Genomic DNA, 24,900 nt, shown 5'->3' on the forward strand with positions numbered 1-24,900 from the left:
AGTTCCTCAATCTTTACAAGCATATCTACAAATCCATCAACAAAAAAGTCTGCTGGTACACCTTCAACAGATTTTTCAACCAGAAAGCCTACACCTCCAACTACAACATCATTGGGCCTCATTTCTTCCCCTAATATAATCATGTCAACAAATACAGCAACAACTTCAACAAAGATTTCTGCTACGCCTCCCATTTCTTTAACAAGCGTGTCAACACAACAAGTTACAACGCCAAAGGTCCAGAGTTCCCCTACTGGTAAAAGTATATCCACAGCTCCAAAAACAATCTCAACAGGTGCACCTTCACTATCGTTTTCAACTGGTATACTTACTACACCATCGACCACATCAACAAGCCTTTTTTCCTCCACAAATACAAGCAAATCAACAACTACAGCAACAACTTCAACAACATTTTCTGCTACACCTTCCATTTCATCAACAATCAGGTTTACACAACAAGTTTCAACACCAACAGTCCAGAGTTCATCCAGTGGTAAAACCATGTCCACAACTCCAACAGCAATATCTACTGGTACATCTTCACAAACGTTTTCAGCTGGCATGACTACACCATCAACTAAAACACCAACCAAACAGAATTCCCCAAAAACTTCAAGCATGACAACACAATCCTTAACAACAACAGCTACAAGTATGTCATCAACAAGCATGCGTACAACAGCAACTACAACATCAACAGTGCATAGTACCCCCACTGCTACAAGCATATCCACAAATCCTTCAGCAGCAATTTCTGCTGGTAAACCAACATATTCAACCAGCATGCCTACACCCCCAACCACAACGTCATTAAGCCTTACTTCCTCCACAAGTACAAGCATGCCAACAAGTTCAGCAACAACTTCAGCAAAGTTTTCTGCTACACCTCCAATTACTTCAGCAAGCAGTTTGACACAAGTTACAACACTAACAGTCCAGAGTTCCCCCACTGGTCAAAGCATATCTACAGCTCCAAGAACAATCTCTACAGGTACACCTTCCCGATTGCTTTCAACTTTCATGACTACTCAATTAACTACAAATCCAACAGTCCAGAATTCCTCCAATACTGTAAGCATGACAACACAATCCTTAACTAAAACAGCTACAATGATGTCATCATCAAGCATGCATATACCATCAACTATAGCATCAACAGTGCATAGTTCCTCAATCTTTACAAGCATATCTACAAATCCATCAACAAAAAAGTCTACTGGTACACCTTCACCAGATTTTTCAACCAGCAAGCCTACACCCCCAACTACAACATCATTGGGCCTCATTTCTTCCCCAAATATAATCATGTCAACACATACAGCAACAACTTCAACAAAGATTTCTGCAACACCTCCCATTTCTTTAACAAGCGCGTCAACACAACAAGTTACAACGCCAACGGTCCAGAGTTCCCCTACTGGTAAAAGTATATCCACAGCCCCAAAAACAATCTATACAGGTGCACCTTCACTATCGTTTTCAACTGGTATACTTACTACACCATCGACCACATCAACAAGCCTTTTTTCCTCCACAAATACAAGCAAATCAACAACTACAGCAACAACTTCAACAACATTATCTGCTACACCTTCCATTTCATCAACAATCAGGTTTACACAACAAGTTTCAACACCAACAGTCCAGAGTTCATCCAGTGGTAAAACCATGTCCACAACTCCAACAACAATATCTACTGGTACATCTTCACAAACGTTTTCAGCTGGCATGACTACACCATCAATTAAAACACCAAACAAACAGAATTCCCCAAAAACTTCAAGCATGACATCACAATCCTTAACAACAACAGCTACAAGTATGTCATCAACAAGCATGCGTATAACAGCAACTACAACATCAACAGTGCATAGTTCCCCCACTGCTACAAGCATATCCACAAATCCTTCAGCAACAATTTCTGCTGGTAAACCAACATATTCAACCAGCATGCCTACAACCCAAACCACAACATCATTAAGCCTCACTTCCTCCACAAGTACAAGCATGCCAACAAGTTCAGCAACAACTTCAACAATATTTTCTGCTACACCTTCCATTTCATCAACAATCAGGTTTACACAAGTTTCAACACTAACAGTCCAGAGTTCCCCCACTGGTCAAAGCATATCTACAGCTCCAAGAACAATCTCTACAGGTACACCTTCCCGATTGCTTTCAACTTTCATGACTACTCAATTAACTACAAATCCAACAGTCCGGAATTCCTCCAATACTACAAGCATGACAACACAATCCTTAACTAAAACAGCTACAATGATGTCATCATCAAGCATGCATATACCACCAACTATAACATCAACAGTGCATAGTTCCTCAATCTTTACAAGCATATCTACAAATCCATCAACAAAAAAGTCTACTGGTACACCTTCACCAGATTTTTCAAACAGCAAGCCTACACCCCCAACTACAACATCATTGGGCCTCATTTCTTCCCCGAATATAATCATGTCAACAAATACAGCAACAACTTCAACAAAGATTTCTGCAACACCTCCCATTTCTTTAACAAGCGCGTCAACACAACAAGTTACAACGCCAACGGTCCAGAGTTCCCCTACTGGTAAAAGTATATCCACAGCTCCAAAAACAATCTCAACAGGTGCACCTTCACTATCGTTTTCAACTGGTATACTTACTACACCATCGACCACATCAACAAGCCTTTTTTCCTCCACAAATACAAGCAAATCAACAACTACAGCAACAACTTCAACAACATTTTCTGCTACACCTTCCATTTCATCAACAATCAGGTTTACACAACAAGTTTCAACACCAACAGTCCAGAGTTCATCCAGTGGTAAAACCATGTCCACAACTCCAACAGCAATATCTACTGGTACATCTTCACAAACGTTTTCAGCTGGCATGACTACACCATCAACTAAAACACCAACCAAACAGAATTCCCCAAATACTTCAAGCATGACAACACAATCCTTAACAACAACAGCTACAAGTATGTCATCAACAAGCATGCGTACAACAGCAACTACAACATCAACAGTGCATAGTACCCCCACTGCTACAAGCATATCCACAAATCCTTCAGCAGCAATTTCTGCTGGTAAACCAACATATTCAACCAGCATGCCTACACCCCCAACCACAACGTCATTAAGCCTTACTTCCTCCACAAGTACAAGCATGCCAACAAGTTCAGCAACAACTTCAGCAAAGTTTTCTGCTACACCTCCAATTACTTCAGCAAGCAGTTTGACACAAGTTACAACACTAACAGTCCAGAGTTCCCCCACTGGTCAAAGCATATCTACAGCTCCAAGAACAATCTCTACAGGTACACCTTCCCAATTGCTTTCAACTTTCATGACTACTCAATTAACTACAAATCCAACAGTCCAGAATTCCTCCAATACTGTAAGCATGACAACACAATCCTTAACTAAAACAGCTACAATGATGTCATCATCAAGCATGCATATACCATCAACTATAGCATCAACAGTGCATAGTTCCTCAATCTTTACAAGCATATCTACAAATCCATCAACAAAAAAGTCTACTGGTACACCTTCACCAGATTTTTCAACCAGCAAGCCTACACCCCCAACTACAACATCATTGGGCCTCATTTCTTCCCCAAATATAATCATGTCAACACATACAGCAACAACTTCAACAAAGATTTCTGCAACACCTCCCATTTCTTTAACAAGCGCGTCAACACAACAAGTTACAACGCCAACGGTCCAGAGTTCCCCTACTGGTAAAAGTATATCCACAGCCCCAAAAACAATCTCTACAGGTGCACCTTCACTATCGTTTACAACTGGTATACTTACTAACCCATCGACCACATCAACAAGCCTTATTTCCTCCACAAATACAAGCACATCAACAACTACAGCAACAACTTCAACAACATTATCTGCTACACCTTCCATTTCATCAACAATCAGGTTTACACAACAAGTTTCAACACCAACAGTCCAGAGTTCATCCAGTGGTAAAACCATGTCCACAACTCCAACAACAATATCTACTGGTACATCTTCACAAACGTTTTCAGCTGGCATGACTACACCATCAATTAAAACACCAAACAAACAGAATTCCCCAAAAACTTCAAGCATGACAACACAATCCTTAACAACAACAGCTACAAGTATGTCATCAACAAGCATGCGTATAACAGCAACTACAACATCAACAGTGCATAGTTCCCCCACTGCTATAAGCATATCCACAAATCCTTCAGCAACAATTTCTGCTGGTAAACCAACATATTCAACCAGCATGCCTACAACCCAAACCACAACATCATTAAGCCTCACTTCCTCCACAAGTACAAGCATGCCAACAAGTTCAGCAACAACTTCAACAATATTTTCTGCTACACCTTCCATTTCATCAACAATCAGGTTTACACAAGTTACAACACTAACAGTCCAGAGTTCCCCCACTGGTCAAAGCATATCTACAGCTCCAAGAACAATCTCTACAGGTACACCTTCCCGATTGCTTTCAACTTTCATGACTACTCAATTAACTACAAATCCAACAGTCCGGAATTCCTCCAATACTACAAGCATGACAACACAATCCTTAACTAAAACAGCTACAATGATGTCATCATCAAGCATGCATATACCATCAACTATAGCATCAACAGTGCATAGTTCCTCAATCTTTACAAGTATATCTACAAATCCATCAACAAAAAAGTCTACTGGTACACCTTCACCAGATTTTTCAACCAGCAAGCCTACACCCCCAACTACAACATCATTGGGCCTCATTTCTTCCCCAAATATAATCATGTCAACACATACAGCAACAACTTCAACAAAGATTTCTGCAACACCTCCCATTTCTTTAACAAGCGCGTCAACACAACAAGTTACAACGCCAACGGTCCAGAGTTCCCCTACTGGTAAAAGTATATCCACAGCCCCAAAAACAATCTCAACAGGTGCACCTTCACTATCGTTTTCAACTGGTATACTTACTACACCATCGACCACATCAACAAGCCTTATTTCCTCCACAAATACAAGCACATCAACAACTACAGCAACAACTTCAACAACATTATCTGCTACACCTTCCATTTCATCAACAATCAGGTTTACACAACAAGTTTCAACACCAACAGTCCAGAGTTCATCCAGTGGTAAAACCATGTCCACAACTCCAACAACAATATCTACTGGTACATCTTCACAAACGTTTTCAGCTGGCATGACTACATCATCAATTAAAACACCAAACAAACAGAATTCCCCAAAAACTTCAAGCATGACAACACAATCCTTAACAACAACAGCTACAAGTATGTCATCAACAAGCATGCGTATAACAGCAACTACAACATCAACAGTGCATAGTTCCCCCACTGCTACAAGCATATCCACAAATCCTTCAGCAACAATTTCTGCTGGTAAACCAACATATTCAACCAGCATGCCTACAACCAAAACCACAACATCATTAAGCCTCACTTCCTCCACAAGTACAAGCATGCCAACAAGTTCAGCAACAACTTCAACAATATTTTCTGCTACACCTTCCATTTCATCAACAATCAGGTTTACACAAGTTTCAACACCAACAGTCCAGAGTTCATCCACTGGTAAAACCATGTCCACAACTCCAACAACATCTACTGGTACATCTTCACAAACGTCTTCAGCTGGCATGACTACACCATCAACTAAAACATCAACCAAACAGAATTTCCCCAAAACTTCAAGCATGACAACACAATCCTTAACAACAACAGCTACAAGTATGTCATCAACAAGCATGCGTACAACAGTAACTACAACATCAACAGTGCATATTTCCCCCACTGCTACAAGCATATCCACAAATCCTTCAGCAGCAATTTCTGCTGGTAAACCAACATATTCAACCAGCATGCCTACACCACCAACCACAACATCATTAAGCCTTACTTCCTCCACAAGTACAAGCATGCCAACAAGTTCAACAACAACTTCAGCAAAGTTTTCTGCTACACCTCCAATTACTTCAGCAAGCAGTTTGACACAAGTTACAACAATAACAGTCCAGAGTTCCCCCACTGGTCAAAGCATATCTACAGCTCCAAGAACAATCTCTACAGGTACACCTTCCAGATTGCTTTCAACTTTCATGACTACTCAATTAACTACAAATCCAACAGTCCAGAATTCCTCCAATACTACAAGCATGACAACACAATCCTTAACTAAAACAGCTACAATGATGTCATCATCAAGCATGCATATACCACCAACTATAACATCAACAGTGCATAGTTCCTCAATCTTTACAAGCATATCTACAAATCCATCAACAAAAAAGTCTACTGGTACACCTTCACCAGATTTTTCAAACAGCAAGCCTACACCCCCAACTACAACATCATTGGGCCTCATTTCTTCCCCGAATATAATCATGTCAACAAATACAGCAACAACTTCAACAAAGATTTCTGCAACACCTCCCATTTCTTTAACAAGCGCGTCAACACAACAAGTTACAACGCCAACGGTCCAGAGTTCCCCTACTGGTAAAAGTATATCCACAGCTCCAAAAACAATCTCAACAGGTGCACCTTCACTATCGTTTTCAACTGGTATACTTACTACACCATCGACCACATCAACAAGCCTTATTTCCTCCACAAATACAAGCACATCAACAACTACAGCAACAACTTCAACAACATTTTCTGCTACACCTTCCATTTCATCAACAATCAGGTTTACACAACAAGTTTCAACACCAACAGTCCAGAGTTCATCCACTGGTAAAACCATGTCCACAACTCCAACAGCAATATCTACTGGTACATCTTCACAAACGTTTTCAGCTGGCATGACTACACCATCAACTAAAACACCAACCAAACAGAATTCCCCAAAAACTTCAAGCATGACAACACAATCCTTAACAACAACAGCTACAAGTATGTCATCAACAAGCATGCGTACAACAGCAACTACAACATCAACAGTGCATAGTACCCCCACTGCTACAAGCATATCCACAAATCCTTCAGCAGCAATTTCTGCTGGTAAACCAACATATTCAACCGGCATGCCTACACCCCCAACCACAACGTCATTAAGCCTTACTTCCTCCACAAGTACAAGCATGCCAACAAGTTCAGCAACAACTTCCGCAAAGTTTTCTGCTACACCTCCAATTACTTCAGCAAGCAGTTTGACACAAGTTACAACACTAACAGTCCAGAGTTCCCCCACTGGTCAAAGCATATCTACAGCTCCAAGAACAATCTCTACAGGTACACCTTCCCGATTGCTTTCAACTTTCATGACTACTCAATTAACTACAAATCCAACAGTCCAGAATTCCTCCAATACTACAAGCATGACAACACAATCCTTAACTAAAACAGCTACAATGATGTCATCATCAAGCATGCATATACCACCAACTATAACATCAACAGTGCATAGTTCCTCAATCTTTACAAGCATATCTACAAATCCATCAACAAAAAAGTCTACTGGTACACCTTCACCAGATTTTTCAACCAGCAAGCCTACACCCCCAACTACAACATCATTGGGCCTCATTTCTTCCCCAAATATAATCATGTCAACACATACAGCAACAACTTCAACAAAGATTTCTGCAACACCTCCCATTTCTTTAACAAGCGCGTCAACACAACAAGTTACAACGCCAACGGTCCAGAGTTCCCCTACTGGTAAAAGTATATCCACAGCCCCAAAAACAATCTCTACAGGTGCACCTTCACTATCGTTTTCAACTGGTATACTTACTACACCATCGACCACATCAACAAGCCTTATTTCCTCCACAAATACAAGCACATCAACAACTACAGCAACAACTTCAACAACATTATCTGCTACACCTTCCATTTCATCAACAATCAGGTTTACACAACAAGTTTCAACACCAACAGTCCAGAGTTCATCCAGTGGTAAAACCATGTCCACAACTCCAACAACAAGATCTACTGGTACATCTTCACAAACGTTTTCAGCTGGCATGACTACACCATCAATTAAAACACCAAACAAACAGAATTCCCCAAAAACTTCAAGCATGACAACACAATCCTTAACAACAACAGCTACAAGTATGTCATCAACAAGCATGCGTATAACAGCAACTACAACATCAACAGTGCATAGTTCCCCCACTGCTACAAGCATATCCACAAATCCTTCAGCAACAATTTCTGCTGGTAAACCAACATATTCAACCAGCATGCCTACAACCAAAACGACAACATCATTAAGCCTCACTTCCTCCACAAGTACAAGCATGCCAACAAGTTCAGCAACAACTTCAACAATATTTTCTGCTACACCTTCCATTTCATCAACAATCAGGTTTACACAAGTTTCAACACCAACAGTCCAGAGTTCATCCACTGGTAAAACCATGTCCACAACTCCAACAACATCTACTGGTACATCTTCACAAACGTCTTCAGCTGGCATGACTACACCATCAATTAAAACATCAACCAAACAGAATTTCCCCAAAACTTCAAGCATGACAACACAATCCTTAACAACAACAGCTACAAGTATGTCATCAACAAGCATGCGTACAACAGTAACTACAACATCAACAGTGCATATTTCCCCCACTGCTACAAGCATATCCACAAATCCTTCAGCAGCAATTTCTGCTGGTAAACCAACATATTCAACCAGCATGCCTACACCACCAACCACAACATCATTAAGCCTTACTTCCTCCACAAGTACAAGCATGCCAACAAGTTCAACAACAACTTCAGCAAAGTTTTCTGCTACACCTCCAATTACTTCAGCAAGCAGTTTGACACAAGTTACAACAATAACAGTCCAGAGTTCCCCCACTGGTCAAAGCATATCTACAGCTCCAAGAACAATCTCTACAGGTACACCTTCCAGATTGCTTTCAACTTTCATGACTACTCAATTAACTACAAATCCAACAGTCCAGAATTCCTCCAATACTACAAGCATGACAACACAATCCTTAATTAAAACAGCTACAATGATGTCATCATCAAGCATGCATATACCACCAACTATAACATCAACAGTGCATAGTTCCTCAATCTTTACAAGCATATCTACAAATCCATCAACAAAAAAGTCTACTGGTACACCTTCACCAGATTTTTCAAACAGCAAGCCTACACCCCCAACTACAACATCATTGGGCCTCATTTCTTCCCCGAATATAATCATGTCAACAAATACAGCAACAACTTCAACAAAGATTTCTGCAACACCTCCCATTTCTGTAACAAGCGCGTCAACACAACAAGTTACAACGCCAACGGTCCAGAGTTCCCCTACTGGTAAAAGTATATCCACAGCTCCAAAAACAATCTCTACAGGTGCACCTTCACTATCGTTTTCAACTGGTATACTTACTACACCATCGACCACATCAACAAGCCTTATTTCCTCCACAAATACAAGCACATCAACAACTACAGCAACAACTTCAACAACATTTTTTGCTACACCTTCCATTTCATCAACAATCAGGTTTACACAACAAGTTTCAACACCAACAGTCCAGAGTTCATCCAGTGGTAAAACCATGTCCACAACTCCAACAACAATATCTACTGGTACATCTTCACAAACGTTTTCAGCTGGCATGACTACACCATCAACTAAAACACCAACCAAACAGAATTCCCCAAAACCTTCAAGCATGACAACACAATCCTTAACAACAACAGCTACAAGTATGTCATCAAAAAGCATGCGTACAACAGCAACTACAACATCAACAGTGCATATTTCCCCCACTCCTACAAGCATATCCACAAATCATTCAGCAACAATTTCTGCTGGTAAACCAACATATTCAACCAGCATGCCTACAACCCAAACCACAACATCATTAAGCCTCACTTCCTCCACAAGTACAAGCATGCCAACAAGTTCAGCAACAACTTCAACAATATTTTCTGCTACACCTTCCATTTCATCAACAATCAGGTTTACACAAGTTTCAGCACCAACAGTCCAGAGTTCATCCACTGGTAAAACCATGTCCACAACTCCAACAACATCTACTGGTACATCTTCACAAACGTCTTCAGCTGGCATGACTACACCATCAACTAAAACATCAACCAAACAGAATTTCCCCAAAACTTCAAGCATGACAACACAATCCTTAACAACAACAGCTACAAGTATGTCATCAACAAGCATGCGTACAACAGTAACTACAACATCAACAGTGCATAGTTCCCCCACTGCTACAAGCATATCCACAAATCCTTCAGCAGCAATTTCTGCTGGTAAACCAACATATTCAACCAGCATGCCTACACCACCAACCACAACATCATTAAGCCTTACTTCCTCCACAAGTACAAGCATGCCAACAAGTTCAACAACAACTTCAGCAAAGTTTTCTGCTACACCTCCAATTACTTCAGCAAGCAGTTTGACACAAGTTACAACAATAACAGTCCAGAGTTCCCCCACTGGTCAAAGCATATCTACAGCTCCAAGAACAATCTCTACAGGTACACCTTCCCGATTGCTTTCAACTTTCATGACTACTCAATTAACTACAAATCCAACAGTCCAGAATTCCTCCAATACTACAAGCATGACAACACAATCCTTAACTACAGCAGCTACAATGATGTCATCATCAAGCATGCATATACCACCAACTATAACATCAACAGTGCATAGTTCCTCAATCTTTACAAGCATATCTACAAATCCATCAACAAAAAAGTCTACTGGTACACCTTCACCAGATTTTTCAAACAGCAAGCCTACACCCCCAACTACAACATCATTGGGCCTCATTTCTTCCCCGAATATAATCATGTCAACAAATACAGCAACAACTTCAACAAAGATTTCTGCAACACCTCCCATTTCTTTAACAAGCGCGTCAACACAACAAGTTACAACGCCAACGGTCCAGAGTTCCCCTACTGGTAAAAGTATATCCACAGCTCCAAAAACAATCTCTACAGGTGCACCTTCACTATCGTTTTCAACTGGTATACTTACTACACCATCGACCACATCAACAAGCCTTATTTCCTCCACAAATACAAGCACATCAACAACTACAGCAACAACTTCAACAACATTTTCTGCTACACCTTCCATTTCATCAACAATCAGGTTTACACAACAAGTTTCAACACCAACAGTCCAGAGTTCATCCAGTGGTAAAACCATGTCCACAACTCCAACAACAATATCTACTGGTACATCTTCACAAACGTTTTCAGCTGGCATGACTACACCATCAACTAAAACACCAACCAAACAGAATTCCCCAAAACCTTCAAGCATGACAACACAATCCTTAACAACAACAGCTACAAGTATGTCATCAAAAAGCATGCGTACAACAGCAACTACAACATCAACAGTGCATATTTCCCCCACTCCTACAAGCATATCCACAAATCATTCAGCAACAATTTCTGCTGGTAAACCAACATATTCAACCAGCATGCCTACAACCCAAACCACAATATCATTAAGCCTCACTTCCTTCACAAGTACAAGCATGCCAACAAGTTCAGCAACAACTTCAACAATATTTTCTGATACACCTTCCATTTCATCAACAATCAGGTTTACACAAGTTTCAACACCAACAGTCCAGAGTTCATCCACTGGTAAAACCATGTCCACAACTCCAACAACAATATCTACTGGTACATCTTCACAAACGTTTTCAGCTGGCATGACTACACCATCAACTAAAACACCAACCAAACAGAATTCCCCAAAAACTTCAAGCGTGACAACACAATCCTTAACAACAACAGCTACAAGTATGTCATCAACAAGCATGCGTACAACAGTAACTACAGCATCAACAGTGCATAGTTCCCCCACTGCTACAAGCATATCCACAAATCCTTCAGCAGCAATTTCTGCTGGTAAACCAACATATTCAACCAACATGCCTACACCCCCAACCACAACATCATTAAGCCTTACTTCCTCCACAAGTACAAGCATGCCAACAAGTTCAGCAACAACTTCAGCAAAGTTTTCTGCTACACCTCCAATTACTTCAGCAAGCAGTTTGACACAAGTTACAACAATAACAGTCCAGAGTTCCCCCACTGGTAAAAGCATATCTACAGCTCCAAAAACAGTCTCTACAGGTACACCTTCCCGATTGCTTTCAACTTTCATGACTACTCAATTAACTACAAATCTAACAGTCCAGAATTCCTCCAATACTACAAGCATGACAACACAATCCTTAACTACTGCAGCTACAAGGATGTCATCAACAAGCATGCATATAACACCAACTATAACATCTACATTGTATAGTTCCTCAATCATTACAAGCATATCTACAAATCAATCAACAACAGTTTCTGTTGGTACACCTTCACACACTTTTTTAACCAGCATGCCTACACCTTCATCTACGACATCATTAAGCCTTACTTCCTCCACAAGTACAAGCATGTCAACAAGTACAGCAACAACTTCAACAAAGTTTTCTGCTACACCTCCAATTTCTTCAACAAGCAGGTTGACACAAGTTACAACACCAACAGTCCAGAGTTCCCCCACTGGTAAACTCATATCCACGACTCCAACAACATCTACTGCTAAACCTTCAACTGGCATGACTACACAATCTGAAACACCAAAAGTCCATTATTCCTCTAATACTACAATCATGGCAACACAATCCTTAACAACAACAGCAACAATGATGTCATCAACACGCAGCACTATACTTCCAAATATTACACTAGGGGTCCAAAATTCCTCCACTGTTACAAGCATGTATACAAATCTATCTAAAATAACTTATATTGCTACACATTCAGCAACTTTTTCAACCAGCATGCCTAAAGCACCAACTATATATTCAGCAGGCCTTGTTTCCCCCTCTCGTATGAGCCAACCAACAACTACAGCAAAAACTTCCACAAGCAATTTTACACAACAGATTATGACAGCAACAGACCAGAGTTCCTCCACTGGTAAAAACATATCCACAACTTTACCAACAATCTCTAATCGTATACCATCACCATCATTTTCACCTAGCATTTCTACACTGCAGACTAAAACATCAACAGTACATAATTCCTCTAATACTACAAACATGGCAACGCAATCCTTAACTACAGTAGCTACAATTTTGTCATCAAGCAGCAGTATACTACCAACTCCAACAGTAATCGTCCAAAATACAAGCACATACACAAGTCCATCTACAATAACTTATACCACAAGTACTTATACACAACCGGTTACAAAAACAGTCCAGAGTCCAACCACTAGTAAAAGCATATCCACAACTCTACCAGCAATTTCGTCTGGTACACATTCAGTAGGATTTTCAGCTGGCATCTCTTACAATGTAACAAGCATATCTCTAACTCCAATGACAACAACATTTTCTACATCTCCTTCAAAAACTTCCCCAACTTTCACAACATTAAAAACAACCAACTATACTCCTACCCCGCTATGTATTTGCTATTGGTCAGACTGGAATGACTTTGGTCACCCAACAACAGGTGTTAAAGGTGGTAAAGTAATACCTATGTCTGCCTTATCTACCATCTGCTCAGCACCAAAAGAAGTGAAGTGTCGTGCTAAACTTTACCCTGGAGTTCCTCTTTCACAGCTTGGTCAGGTTGTAAAATGTAATGTGAAAGACGGACTGGTCTGCTTGAACAAAAACCAAGGCCTCATACAGCAATGCTTTGACTATGAAATTAGTGTATTCTGTTGTGACAACAAATGTGGCAACTTCTCAACAAAATACACAACTCCAACTTCTTTTTGGATCTCATCAACAAGCTTGCCTATGCCATCAACTAAAACGGCAACTGTCCAAAGTTCCTCCGCTTATACAAGCATAACTACAATTTCAGTTACATCTACCGCAAGTTCTTTAACAATTTCTCCAACTTCCATAACACCAAATTCCATGACCCTTACTCCTATCCCTGGGTGTATTTGCAGTTGGTCAGAATGGATTAATTTTGGTGGCCCAACAACAGGACCTGATGGTGGTGAAATAGTACATATTAAACAAATAACTGACACCTATTCTCCCATCTGCACATCACTAAAGGATGTGGAATGCCGTGCAAAACTTTACCCTGGAGTTCCTTTTTCACAGCTTGGGCAGGTTGTGAAATGTAATGTGAAAGATGGACTGATTTGCTTCAACAAAAACCAAGGCCTTGAACAGCAATGCTTGGACTATGAGATCAGAGTACTTTGTTGTGTTGGAAACAATAGCAGCATCACAACACAATGTCCATCCACCACTATGGTTTCATCAGGTACCACATCTGTATCACCAAGTACAAAAAAAACAAGTGAGAGTTTCTCTACAGGTACAATCACATCCATAATTTCTATACCAACTTTGTCACCTATCATGCCTACCCCGCCATCTACAACACACACAGCCCAAAATTTCTCCAGTGGTACTAGCATATACATTGCTTCAATGACGTCTCCACTGTCTGAAACAGCCACACTTACTCCTAACCCTGGCTGCATTTGTCTTTGGTCAGAGTGGTTGGATCTTGGGGGCCCAACAACAGGTCCTGAAGGTGGTGAAACAGTGTCAATCAAAAAAGTTTTGGACCGTTATCCTACCATCTGCTCTGTGCCAAAAGAAGTTGAATGTCGTGCAAAAAATTACCCCAGATTGTCTCTTTCCCAGCTAAACCAGGTTGTTAAATGTAATGCCAAAGATGGTCTTGTGTGCCTGAACAAAAACCAAGACATTACACATCAATGCTTTGACTATGAGATTAGAGTATTCTGCTGTGATGGAAACTGTGGCAGTACCACAGCACTGACACCAACAATTCCTTTGCTTACTCCTACCCTTGGATGTAAATGCCATTGGTCAGACTGGATGGACTTCAGTAGCGTAACAACCGGTCCTGAAGGTGGAGAAATAATTTCCATCAAAAGAATAACTGACACCTTTTCTTCCATCTGCTCAGCACCAAAAGAATTAGAATGCCGTGCAAAACTTTACCCTGAACTTTCTCTTTCACAGCTTGGCCAGGTTGTGATATGTAATGCAAAAGATGGGCTTGTGTGTCTTAACAAAAATCAAGATATAACACAGCAATGCTTTGACTATGAGATTAGAGTATTCTGCTGTGATGGAAGCTGTGGCAGTACAACAGCACTGACACCAAAAATACCTTTGCTTACTCCTTCCCTTGGATGCAAATGCCATTGGTCAGACTGGATGGACTTTGGCAGCTTAACAACCGGTCCTGAAGGTGGAGAAATTATTTCCATCAAAAGAATAACTGACTCCTATCCTTCCATCTGCTCAGCACCAAAAGAATTAGAATGCCGTGCAAAACTTTACCCTGATCTTTCAATTTTACAGCTTGGACAGGTTGTTACTTGTAATGCAAAAGACGGGCTCTTGTGTTTGAATAAAAACCAAGATATCACACAGCAATGCTTTGTCTATGATATCAGAGTATTATGCTGTCATGGAAAATGTGACAACTCCACAGAGGCACCAACAACTATTCCTAAGTTGTCAGCTTCAACAAAAACAACGACATCAAGTATACCTTCACAAACTTCTACACCTTCAAATACATCAAAACCAACCCAACTTACTCCTACCTCTCCATGCATTTGTCATTGGTCAAAATGGCTGGATTTTGGTGGCCCAACAACAGGTCAGGAAGGCGGTAAACTAATACCAATCAAAATCATCACTAACACCTATCCAACCACTTGCTCAATACCACAAGGAATTGAATGCCGTGCAAAACATTATCCTGGACTTCCTGTTTCAAAGCTTGGCCAGGCAGTAAAGTGTAATCTTAAAGATGGACTTGTTTGCCTAAATAAAAACCAAAATATTACCCAGCAGTGCTTTGACTACGAGATGAGATTGTTGCGCTGTCATCGAGACTGTGTTGGCGCATCTCTATCCGCTGCACTGAATCTAGCTTTACACAATTCCTCCACAAGCACAACCACTGCACCCACAACAAGAGCTATGACTACAGCCATTTCAAAAACATTTCCTTCTAAATGTATTTGCCAGTGGTCAAAATGGTTTGACTTCGGCAGCCCAACAGTAGGTCCTGAAGGAGGTAAACTAATACCAGTCAAAGTCATCACTGACACCTTTCCAACCACCAGCTCAATACCACATGAAATTGAATGCCGTGCAAAACATTATCCTGGACTTCCTGTTTCAAAGCTTGGCCAGTCAGTAAAGTGTAATCTTAAAGATGGACTTGTTTGCCTAAATAAAAAACAAAATATTACCCAGCAGTGCTTTGACTATGAGATGAGATTGTTGTGCTGTCATCGAGACTGTGTTGGCGCATCTCTACCAGCAGCACTGAATCTAGCTTTACACAATTCCTCCACAAGCACAACCACTGCACCCACAACAAGAGATATGACTACAACCATTTCAAAAAAATTTCCTTCTAAATGTATTTGCCAGTGGTCCGACTGGATGGACTTTGGCAGCCCAACAACAGGGCCTGAAGGTGGTGAAATTGTACCTATAAAAAAAATAACAAATACATATCTTAACACCTGCTCTGCTCCAACTGAGGTTGAATGCCATGCAAAACTTTTCCCTGGACTACTACTTTCACAACTGGGCCAGGTAGTAACATGCAACACTAAAGATGGACTAGTTTGTTTAAACAAGAACCAAGGTGTTACTCAGCAATGTTTTGATTATGAGATTAAAGTATTATGTTGCCATGGATTGTGTGGAATATCATCAAAAATTTCACAAACAGATCAGTATCTTTCCCACAGCACAATTATTACCACACCAAGTTTGCCAATTATCACAGGTTCATTAAGAGGTCACAAAACTGCACATCAAGATTGTGTCTGTGAAATTTATGGCAATACGTTTAAGCCAGGTAATTTATTTTTTCTTCTCTACTTCTCTAAAAACTTTTTTATATACAATATATTTATTTTTATATACTGTATATTTATATTTATACATTTATTTATAATTCTTTTGTTGTCCTAATAAATAAAATGCATATCTCTCAACCTCTTTCTCTTAATCCACAGAATCAGACATTTACAATAAAACTGATGGTGATGGATGGTGTTACATTGCAAAATGTGTAAAAACAGAAGAGAAGAAGTGTGATGTGATAAAATTATCACAACCCTGTTTAACAACAGTATTCCCTTCAGGTCACAACTGTGATAAATATATGCCTCCCCTTACAGTAAGTACTTTGTATAATTAAGGTTCATGCATAATATTTTATATAATCCAGATTTTTTGCTTTCTTTGAGTAACTTCAAATAGACTACAACACCGCTTAATAACTATTCTTCTTTCTTTTTTTAGAATGGTGCATCTATTCATGTGGGAAATTGCTATATAGACACATGCATAAATGGTACAATAGAGCATAAACCAGTACACTGTGATCCTATAGAGTATCCTGTGTGTGATAACAAAATTCCCCCCATAAAAGTTGCTGACGAGTCTGGATGCTGTTTTAAATATGAGTGCCAATGTGAGTTAATGGCTATCTAATGTTCTCTTGAAGTATTGAGTTACTGTCTCATTTTTTATTTTTATTTTTTTGCACTACACAAATTAACTGTATATGTTAATTTGTAAACTGTATATGTTTCAGGTGTCTGCAGTGGCTTTCTCAACCTACATTATGTCACATTTGATGGAAAATATTACCCTTTTCAAGGAAACTCCACTTATGTGCTTGTGCAAGAAATTTATACAAAGTATAATTTTAGTGTTGTAGTTGTTAATATCTGTGGTTTTGAAGAAAGTCGTTCCTGTCCCAAGGCCCTGAAGGTTCATTACAAATCTTCTGAGATCATCATGACTCAGAGGTTTTCTGGTGGAAGTGTAATGAATTTGGTAATCTTTTTTTTTTTTTTTTTTTTTGTCTAAATTTTATTTTACAATTTCAGATTCCTTCTGTGACAAATTCCTTTTAAAGAACTTTGCTATATATTCCATTAAAATTATCTGGCACACACATTTATAATGTTAAAGGATTAGTTCACCCCAAAATGAAAATTTCCTAATAATTTACTCACCCCAATGCCATCCAAGATATCCATGTCTTTCTTTCCTCAGTCAGTGGGAGAGAAATTATGTTTTTTGAGGAAAACATTTCTGGATTTTTCTTCTAACAATGGACTTCATTGGTTACCATCGTTTTTAAGTCCAAATCAATGCACTTTCAAAAGTCTTTGAAGTGTTTAAACGGTCTGTACGCGATCACAGCTGAAGAAGAGGTTGTTATCTAGCGAAACGATAGGTCATTTTCAAAAAAAAATTATAATTTATAGACTTTTTACCTTCAATAGTTCGGATTGAGCTGATCAACAAACGGACAGGGAACTACGTCATGACGTTGAAAGGTCACGCCGGCGCCGGCAATACTATTTGAACTACTATTCATATTCATCAGAATGTTATTCATATACTATTCATATTCATATTCACTGAATACTATTACTATATATATAATAGCAAACAATACTATTTGAACTATCCTCCTACGTACGGTCGCATTGTAAAGTGGGGCGGTACTTCTGCCGGTGCCGGCGAAGAAGTCATCTCAGCTCAGCAACTTCTGTTTTGTTGCCCTCTTCAGCCCTTTGTAGGGCGTGGGAATTGAGAAACTGACATAGATTATTCTCTGTGGAAACCCTGCTTAATCATTACATAGGAGCTTAGGCCCAGGGAATAGAAAGAATTGCCTTTAGCATCCAACTCTTTTGTCTGTCACCCTCACCAACTTCTAGTTATAGAGCCATTTAATTCTTCCCTGATACAGGGAAACGATATGGGCAGAACAGAAGATGGACTAACGCCTGTTTCACACATACTCCATGTGCAGTGCGTATTCGGTGCATTTTGCGGTGTGTATGTGGCGCAGGAGCAGCACGCGCTAATGTGTTTTCACATACAGTATGCTGCGTTTGCAGTGCACAACTGATCTATGGCTGCACCACAAACACAACATTTATTCTCTATTTTTTATTTCATATCACTAGTTTTATTATCAGTGTCTTCTATTTGTACACAGTAGTTATAGGTCTACACTCTTTCACAGATGTATTCACATTTAAACTCAATACACTTAAAAAACATATTCAATGCAAAACTATATAGATTTATACTGTAAATGAAGTTGCTCAAGCAAGTGGCAAAACATTTAAACATGTAGGTAGGCCTTAGGCTATGTTAACATCGTAAACATTTTAAATTAAAACATACAATTGACAAAAACAGTTCTCTCATACCTTTTCTTTTGCATTTAAATCTTTTTTACATTAAATATTGTGGGTCACAAAGAACGTCTCGGTTGCGTAGTCGACGTCAACTGAATGGGATCGCGCCAGGGAGCCTGTCGTCTTCGAGTACTATTGAACGAGCCAATGCAATTGGTGTGCATGATTCGCATTACACACTCCGCCCCCGCAGCGCGGGTATAAATACGGAAGTGGATGCACGCACTAGTTGCTTTTCGCTGAGGAGCCGAGAGTCAGCGGTGGTCCAGCTATAGTGGCTAACGGACTACGTCTCCGTTCCCTCCTTCAGGGAACGAGGGTTGCATATGCAACCGAGACGTTCCCTTTCAGTCGTTCACGTTCGATGTAGTCAACATTGACTAAATGGGATCTACTATGGAAAGCGGCACTAGAGCTGCCACCTTCCAGTGCCTGGACGAAAGCCTCCTGACCTGCAATTTTGAGGTGGAGAAGGGCAAGGCTTAGGCCAGGGAAGTCAGCTGCTGTTCCACAGGACCACTGGGAAAGAGGGTACGCTTGGCAGCGCCTAGAGTGGGCTGGGCGTCTCTACTGCGGCCGGCTCTATGCTGAGGCCTGGCTGGAGGCTGCTGCAGAGGTCCAGCGGGAGCGGCAGCAGGAGAACACCCTCGGCGACAAGCAGGTGGAGAAACTGCCACCGATGGCGGGGTAGAGGCAGCAGCGGGCCGCCAGGGCAGGATGTGCCGGATGGCCTCCGTCTGCGCTTGGGCGGCAGAAAACAGCTGGGCGCAGTTCTCCGCCGCGTCGCCGACCAGCCCAACCTGGGATATTGGGGAGACCAGGAACCGAACCTTGTCCGCATCCGCCATAAGAACCAGGCTGAGCCAACGATGGCGCTCCTGGACCACTAACGTGGACATCGCCAGACCGATCACGCACGCCACGACACTCGTGCCCCAGAGGGTGAGGTTGGATGCGGTGCGGAGCTCACCTATGAGCGCACAGTCTGGGCTACCCTCGTGCATGTCCATGAGTGCCCTGGCCTGATAGACCTGTAGCAGCGCCATGGCATGCAAGAGGAGGCGGCTTGCCCACAGGCCTTGTAAGCTCTGCCCAACAGAACGGGCGAGAACTCACAGGCTTTAGGGGGGAGTTGAGGAGCCCCGTCCAAAAAGCAGCGGCCGCCGGACACAGGTGTGCACCTGTGTCGCGCCAGACCGCTCTATTGGAGGGACAGCCTCGCAACCCTTCACCGCTCCTCCGTCAAGGGTAATAAGGGGGGGAAAGCTTATTCGGGCAGTTTCTGGCAGAGAAAGGTGCCGTCTACGACCTGGTAAGCTCTCCATGCACTTCAGGTAAGAAAGGCACTGGGGCGGCGAGCTGACAACCAGCCCAAGATACCAGCTCTGTCCCGAGATACCAATCATCCAACCACGGTGGAGGATTCCACTTGAGCCCGACAGCCTCGGCGGCCCGTTTCATCATAACTGATGTTTCTGGATCTGGTTCGGGCAACGTTACACTCCCAGAGGGAGATAACACAGCCAAGTCATCATTTACAGAAGTCAGCTCACCCTCCGATGCTGCAATTGGCATTCTGTCCTCTGGAGAGGCCCAGAATGAAACAGCTGGTCGGTCCATTACAGAGGGACCAGCGTGCTCAACGGGGGGCTCCACCGGCTGCGATGTGATAGAGGAGTGAATTCACGCATGAAGGCGAGTCTCGATCTCAACACCGCGATAGTCATATCCTCGCAATGAGAACACAAACTATCCACAAAAGCTGCTTCAACGTGCTGCATATATACACATAAATTATATACACATATATATTATACATATATACACATGTATATATATATATATATATATATATATATATACATAAACATTATACATTCTACAAACACGTAATACAACTATTGTGACCGTCCATTTTGGGGGGACAGGGAACGATCGCATCCAGAAACGCACGGTGGAATGGCATCTTGAAAAAGATGCAAACGCACCCGTGTTGCTCTTTCAGGAAATGAGACCCATCACCAGTGCTGGAGCACACAGGGGAATGACCGCGGCAACGCTGAACAGTGAACTGAAACAGTGAAGCACTCATTTTTCCGCCCTCTAACCAACCGTTTGATGCTGTTAAAACAGCTGTTGAGAGCTCAAAGCTCGCGATCACCGCTGCAGTCACGCTGTAGAACCACCAGAAACTGGGAGAGTCTCGCACTCGCTCGTTGTATACAACAATACTCTTCAGAGACATCAAAAACGATCGGCTCCGAAGCAAAAAGCAACCAGTGTGTGCATCCACTTCTGTATTTATACCTGTGTCGCAGAGGCGGAGTGTGTGATGCAAATCATGCACGCCAATTGCATTGGCTTGTTCAATAGTACTCGAAGATGACAGGCTCCCTAGCATGATCCCATTCAGTCGACGTCGACTACGTCGAACGTGAACAACTGAAAGGGAACTTGTTTTTCCACCTCCACGAAGAGACGAGTAGGCTACATCCATTATGTCGCATTGTTGAAGTACTGTGTAGTTTTCATTGCTTTAATTACCCCGGGCTAAAAAGAAAATGACTGTGAAAAATAGTAGTACACTTTAATTAAATGCATTTATGGTGAGATTACTATATTTTCATGTCAATCCCTGTTCATTTTGACCATGAACCATGCGCTGTCACTTTAATTCAGCGCGTGCAGCACAGCAAAAATAATGCAGAAACGATCTCTGCACTGCTGTATACGCACCACACCTGGAACGCATTGACGGACCGCATCCACCTGCAGTGTGAAAGCTCTAACCTGTTAACATGGGTATGGAACAAAATACACACCTCATACACACTGCAAACGCAGTATGTGTGAAACAGGCGTCAGTTGCCCATCTCAGATCCTTTGGGTTGGGCTATCATTTTTTAGCTGCACTTTATTTTCACAGCTGGCATACAGAAATTTATTCAGTATGTTGTAGTGGGTATAAACGTTCCCAAAGCATCAAAACAATAAAGCAGCATCAAGTTCCCCTACATGTGAAACCCAGTTTCCTCAGAAGGGAACAAGAACTGCGTCGTTTTGACATACTTCAGGCATGCCTGCACGTCTTTCTTTAGACAATTCAAGTTGGTTTAATGTGGGTGCCCTTTAATAGACATGCCAGCACACCCAGTGACATCATATGACTGCCGTAGCCAAAACAAGGTTGGCATGATTTCACATGTGCTTCTGACATCAGTTCCACTGAAGCTTTCCCATAGCGTCAACACCATGACGGAGCGTCTTGTACCTTTTTGAGAACCGGGTTATGTAACCCTGAGAATTGTTATTGATTGACTTTTTCTGAGAAAGACATGTAGAGAAGTACCATAAAATGGAATGTTATATATAAGTTTATGCTTTGATTTATTTTTTATATATTTTTAGATTTATGTTAACCACAAGGAAGTCAAGTTGCCATTTCAAATTAAAGATGTCCGTGCCACAGAGAACGGCAAAGAGTCTCTTGTGGTCATATCTGAGATTGGTGCACAGATCTCTTTTAATGGCACAATGTTTTCCATCAACCTCCCATGGCAAAAGTTCCATGGTAACACCGAAGGCCATTGTGGTAGGTTCACAGTCTTGCTAAAATGATTATGAACAGATTAAATTACACTGCTAGGTTGTCTGGGTGTACAGTAAATCATTCTTCTTCTTTTTTAAAGTGAGTAAATATTTTGTGAATGTGTAATTCTTGTACTTTATATTTCCAATGATATTTCAAACAGAAATGAAATATTAGGATTATATAATATGTTGTCTCAGTCTTGTATTCAGGGACTTTTTAAGCTCTGATTTGGTCTTTTTAGGTGTTTGTGATAATAACCACACAAATGATTGTCGCTTGCCAAATGGCACCATTATATCATCTTGCCAAGAAATGGCTCCATATTGGTATGTTCATAACAACAACAACAACAACAACAACAACAACAACAACAACAACAACAAAACCCTTCTGTCACCAAGACATCGGTCCACATCAGTGCCATGCCCTTCTTCTGCAATATGCAAAATTATTGAAAGCAAGTAAGCATGTCATTAAACTATTCTTTAAAAACAATAATAACTGCATATATGATGAAAGTAATACTAGTTTGTGAATATATTTTCAACTTCTAATATTATGTAGTTAATGAAGATTTCCAAAAAGTTGTGCTTTTCTCTATTAACACAATTTATTTAAAAAACTCAACAGGCTTTTTGAGAAATGCCATAAGTTCGTCCCTCCTGAGCCCTATGTGTCAGCTTGTAACATTGATGTGTGTAACATGAACAATGAAACAGTTGGCTGTGCCAGACTGCAGGCCTATGCTAAGAAATGTGCTATGGTAGGAATATGTGTTGACTGGAGAGATGCTACCAATGGAATGTGTGGTCAGTATATTTATTATCTTAACAGAACTGCAGCAGAATAACTTTTATTGTTGTATTTATAAACACACATTACCATTTTTTTTCCCATTTAGATTTTAAGTGTAAAATGCCACAGATATATGTAGCATGTGGTCCTCAAGTGGAACCAACCTGTGATGGAAGGTATTTGAAATCTTGAACACTTAAGAATGTATATATATTTAAAATGTGCAATATAGAGAAGTGAAGTTGGATGGAAATGATTAATACTTTGTTTTGTATGATTTTAGATTTAATCTAAAATATTTACATGACAATAATGCATTCAGTAATTTGAAATCCATGCAATGGGAGGGATGTTACTGCCCAAGTGGTACCACACTTTTGCGACATAATTCTAATATCTGCGTTCCAAGCTGTGGTAAGTGTAACTTAATTTTGATTATATCAATGCTTTGATCACCTTTAATGTCTCATATGTAGGTGTATGTCTATTTCACAACTCGCAGACTGTACTACAGTTCTACCTTAAATTTTTTTTTTTTTTTTTTTAATCTGTTTATTGAGCTTTTACAATAATACCAGGATACAGATACAGGGGAATAGTGAAAAAATATGGTGTTTTTTTAAAAAAAATACAAAAAATAAAATTAGGAGTAGCCTACGCGCACCACAAAAAAACCCACAAAAAAACACCACTGGTGACGGCACACATTACACATTGTTACTCACCAGCTCAATCTCCCCTTCTGTGCTATCTTTTTAAAGAAGCTTCCTATTTTTGGTAATTTACTCATTAATTTCTCCAATTCCTCTTTTCGTTTTCGCTTTTGAAAGCCACTTTTGTGTTTGTAATTTAAGGACGACTCCATATCGATATTGTCTGTCTCAAGTTCAACGTTTTTACTGTTTTGCACGCAATACGCATGTTCACTTACCATATCCGGGATTCGAATTGGGACCCGGGGATTCCCCAGTCCCAATTCGAAACAAATTACACCAAAATCCATCATTGTTCGTTTCAAACATGTTTAATGATCAGTAAAATATGTTGTTGTCATTATTTATTCAAATAAGTTTGCAATAAAGTAAAATGCGATCAGACTAAAAGTAGTAAAACGCGATAGGGTCCTGATTGGTCCGGGCCCGTAAGCAACCGCGTACCATGCTTACTGATAGTTACGCCTGTGCTCACCAGTAAGAGAGAATTTTTGTTTCATGT

This window comes from Squalius cephalus, assembly GCF_949319135.1.
Source record: "Squalius cephalus genome assembly, chromosome: 3".
Classification (NCBI taxonomy): Eukaryota; Metazoa; Chordata; class Actinopteri; order Cypriniformes; family Leuciscidae; genus Squalius; species Squalius cephalus.